This window comes from Equus quagga, chromosome 12 (assembly GCF_021613505.1).
Source record: "Equus quagga isolate Etosha38 chromosome 12, UCLA_HA_Equagga_1.0, whole genome shotgun sequence".
Classification (NCBI taxonomy): Eukaryota; Metazoa; Chordata; class Mammalia; order Perissodactyla; family Equidae; genus Equus; species Equus quagga.
This window is the reverse complement of record NC_060278.1, coordinates 26285953-26290706: the sequence shown is the minus strand read 5'-3', so window position 1 is coordinate 26290706 and position 4754 is coordinate 26285953. Positions and strand designations below refer to the sequence as shown.

The 4754-nt window shown below is 43.5% G+C and overlaps 1 long non-coding RNA gene across 1 annotated transcript; it reads left to right on the top strand.

The window, feature by feature from the left end:
* The first annotated feature begins 2062 nt into the window (after positions 1–2062).
* On the top strand, positions 2063–4050 carry LOC124248325 (uncharacterized). Its single transcript, XR_006890977.1, has 3 exons — positions 2063–2260; positions 2349–2390; positions 3655–4050. It is a non-coding gene; the product is annotated as an uncharacterized LOC124248325 (long non-coding RNA).
* The last annotated feature ends 704 nt before the right edge of the window (positions 4051–4754 follow it).

Sequence of the window (4754 nt, the reverse complement as noted above, 5' to 3'; positions counted from 1 at the left end):
ATCCTGAAAAAATATTGAGTGTTGATCAAAATTTGGGGGAAAAATTGACTTCTTTTAAACGTACTAGGGAAGCACCTCATTTCTTAAAGTGAGGAATTCTTGTTGAAGAATTCTTGTTTAAACGGAATTCTGCTAATCTGGGGTTTCAGATAGTTCACTTAACGTGATAACAAGGAGATTACAGAAAGCTGTCTTTTATTCTTTTTTTTTTGAAAAGCACTGCTTATGTGACTGTGAGTGATAACCTGACTCAGCAGGACAATGAGTCTGCCTTAAAGAGCAGCTCAGCTCCAAGGTCTCACCCGGGAATTGCTGTGTCATGGGGGTAGGCCGCAGAGGAAATAGAGTTCTGACTTATCACATCACTCCATCTTGATAAGGCGAGCCACACTTCAAATCACTCCTTCTGTTATGATGAAGCTGCAGGAAATGAGAGACCTCCTGATTCCAGCGCCAAGAGCTGGGCTGAGGGTCACTTGCTTTGCTATCTGCCCTAAGTGGTTAACGGCTGACCAACCTCGGAAGTTCCTCATGACGCAGTTTAGCGACTGGATTGTCATTGTGCTTTCTCTACTTCCTCATGGGAGAGGAATAGAGAAGAGTGCTAGTTTTATTATTTGTACAAAGCTGACATACTTAGTCTTTTCCCATACCTGTCTTCCCTTCGGGTAGGAAGCCAAAGCAAAAAAAAAAAAAAAAGAAGAATCTTGGTTTTAAAGTGGTCCTTTCTTGGCTTCTGAACTGGAGAAGTCATCTGTGGAACTCAGAAAAAACCTAGGGTGGCTGGAAGGGCTTTTGGATATCCTACATGCCAGTACTTTCTTCATGGGTAAAAAGGAAGCTCAAGGTGATGTGACATTGGGACACGCCGCAGGTAACAGTAGGACAGGGCTGAGATTGCAATCAGTCCTCCTGATGACTGGGCCAGCACATGTTGTCAAAATCAAGCATAAGAATGGCCTTGGAAAGCACAAATATTTGGTTTTTAACGACTATTTACTCATTATCTTTTTTTTTTTTTTTTAAACCAGCTTAACATCTTTAAGGATTTATGGACTGCTATAGTCTTATAAGAGTAATAAATATGTTATATATTGTGTTGACTCATTTACAAAGCTAGCAGAAACCTAATACAAAAAAGAAGAAGAAAAAAGAGATAAAAGTCTAGGCTGGTTTCCTTTATAAATAGAGAAGTGAAAATTCTAATAAAAATATGATTAGATGGGACCACATTGCATTATTGCTCCATGCAATGATAGTTTAGTATTAAAGAATGCAATGAAGGTTTAATATTAAAAGTTTTATTAAGTTAAATATCACATAGATGGGTTCAGCACAAAAAGCTCATGACTTCCGTAAACACTGAAATAGCGTTTATTTACTCTTAATTACAAGAAAAGAAATCAGGAAAATGAGAAGTAAGCGGTTACAGTGAGTCCTTGCCCGTGCGCGGGGAGCAGAGTGAAGTGACCCAGGTGCACGGCCATGCCCTGTTTTCCATTCGCTGCTGGCTGGACTCGAATGAAAAGGAAAGTCCAGAGGAGGACAGAACCACAAGATGGCAGGATCCTGGGTCCCTGAACTACCTCATGCTCACGGACAATGAGCACTTACTTCAATCAGTTTACTAAACAAAAAGTAAAGCTGTGTTATGTTTGAGACACTGTGCATTTCAGTCTGGTCCATGCATCCCCACGGCTTAGCCTACTCTGGGCTGCATCCTGCGTCATCCTTCAGGCCTCTGTTCCAGTAAGTAATTCTCTCCAGGACGCTGCTACAGTTAGATCGATTGTATCTAACACGCTCTTTAATCTCTCAAAACGTTTAATTTAAATTGTCATGTATTCTTACATGTATGAAACTCGTCCCTTTTCAAATATGCTTGGTCATCCCTTATAATGTCTTGTTCCTTGTTCTTGCTATCAAGCTTCTCATTAATTTCTTGAAGGATAGGAAACAATTTTAAAAAAATACTCTGTAGCAGATAATTCCAGCGTCTAGGAAGTCCCAGCCAGCCTGATTCTGCTCTCTGTGGCTCTTCGCTTCCTTTCAGATGCTCTGATCTGCTCTCTTCTGTGTTCGGAGGTCCTTTTATTGTGGGCTGCTGCTTTTCCTGGTGACTCTACCTGTGGGTTTCTTGGAGGCCTGGGCTGAAGTGTATCTGTCTAGAGAACGTCTGCTTCTGCCAGCTGCCCGGGAGTGCTACCAACCCTGACCGCTTTAAATTAAAGATCCAAATGAGTCTTTTCAGAGCACACAGGTAACGTGAATTCAAAATCTGCCTGAAATCTGGTTTCTGTTAATAACTTCTAAGGGCAGATTATTTTTTTTTCCCCCTCTCGACACAGTGCCAAGATCAAGATAAGCAAGTTCTGTGCCCTTTTTTTCAGGTATGTATTGGGTCAATTTCTCATTCCTCTTATTCTGGTGATCTGCCCTTTGGGGGAGGTCCCAGTTTTTTGGTAGACTCCCTACCCTGAGCATGCCCTGGGCTTTGTCTCCTGTCCCCGGGCCCCGTGCATCCCCCAAAGCAGAAACTCAGCAGATGAGCTGGCTGTGGCTTTGTCTCATGTCTCAGAGGGACACTTAAAACCACTTGTTGAATCAGCCTAGCATTTTGGTTCTTTCCACTGGGAGTGTCTTTGGGGGTGTCAAGTCCTGTAGACAGCTGAAAATGGACTGTTCCCGCAGCTTCTCTGTGGCTTTGCGGGCCAGGCCAGGGGCGATGATGTCAGGGGTGTAATAATTATTTTTCAGGACTTTCCACAGGAAGGCCCTGTCTAGGCCCCGCAAAGCGGAGCAGGTCTCAGGGACTGGCCACACATGGGGACACACTCACAGTTTTCTCATGAGGCTCTTCCAACAGGATGTGGGTAACTAAGCTGGGGGGGTCACAGGCAGGAAGCAGGGCAACGTTCTCAGCTCCTCAGAGTGATGGTTCATTTTATGTGTCAACGTGGCTGGGCCACTGCGTGCCCAGATATTTGGGCAAACATTACTCTGGGCATGTCTGTGAGGGTGTTCGTGGATGAGATTGACATTTAAATCGGTGGATTCAGAGTAAAGCAGATTGTACCGCATAATGTGGGTGGGCCTCATCTAATCAGTCGAGGGCCTGATTATTAAGAAAAGAAATGACCTCCTTGGAGCATGAGGGAATTCTCCAGCAGACTACCTCTGCACCATCCACTCTTCCTGGTTCTACGGCAGATGGCTAGCAGACTTCAACTGGGAACATCGGCTCTCCTGGGCCCCCCAGCCTCCCTGCCCACCCTCTAGATTTTGGACTTGCCAGCCTCCATAATTACACGAGGCAATTCTTTATGGTGAATCTCTTTTTATATGTACATCCTATTGGTTCTGTTTTCTGGAGAATCCTGACTAATATAGCCAGGGTGTAGATGGCTACCAAGGGTCGCCCTAGACAAATGATAATTTCAATGCCCTGAGAATAGACTGGCTTAAAACAGCTTCCTTCCGTGCCTCCTACTTTCCTTCCTTCCTTTCATCCTCCCTCCCTTCCTCCCTCCCTCCCATCACAATTACATACTTGTACCACCTTGGTCATGACGGAAGTTCGCATAACCCAGATTGGGAATCTGCGGGTCCACAGTCTGGTGCCGCAGCCTGACAGGTGACGAAATCCTTCACTAGCTTCTTGGTGGAAAAGCCCCTGAGGAGACGGCGTCACTGTTTGCTTTGGATCCCACTGACTTCACATCCAGCCTTCTCAACATCCTTCACACCGCCCCCCCCCCCAAAACTTTCAGAAAAGAAAGCACCTGTGAATAAACCTCATTGCAATTAAGAAAAGATCAGCGAAGGTAATTTATACTTCTTTAATTTATTTAGGTAATAAAAACAGGTCCGACAGGTATGATCACCTTTTTAAAAAAATTTGCTGCCTACAATTAGACTCAGCTCTATACTTCCTACTAACTGTGTTGTAAGTTCGTCTGTTAACACTTACCCACGAGAGTCAGCTGTGTCATTTAATCACCACTGGACATCTGGCCACGACTATGTCTTTATGTTCCTGATCAACATAAATCTTTCATTTTTCTGGAATCTCCTAGAAAATCATTTTATAAACATCATTTTAAAAATGTTGGTCAACCACCTTTGTGAAGTGGTCTTGTCAAAACCAAACCACCCGTTCACAAGATGCACAGAGAACAGAGGGACAAGTTAAAGACATATGGGAAGACACCAGGAAAATATAGACCATGGGAAACCCTACAGGGCAAACCGCCTAACTTCCTCAACAAAATATGGTGAGGGAAGATGGGGTATAGAATCTACAGAGAGATTTTAGGACACGGATCCTCAACCACAATGTGACAAACTTATTTGAACACAAACAAATCGTAAAAAAAGAAACCCTAATACATTTATGACATTTATGAGAAACTTAGAAATTTGATCACCAATTGGATGTTTTTTTTTCTTTTGGTGAGGAAGATTGTGCCTAAGCTAACATCTGTTGCCAATCTTCCTCTTTTTGCTTGAGGAAGATTGTTGGTGAGCTAATATCTGTGCCAGTCTTCCTCTATTTTGTATTTGGGATACAGCACAGTGTGGCTTGATGAGTGGCGTGTAGGTCCGCATCTGGGATCTGAACCGGCGAACCCTGGGCCCCTAAGCATAGTGCACAAACTTAACCACTATACCACCGGGCCAGCCCCACCAATTGGATTTTTGATGATGTGAAGGAATTACGGTAGTTTTAAAGATATAATAAAGGTTTTACAATT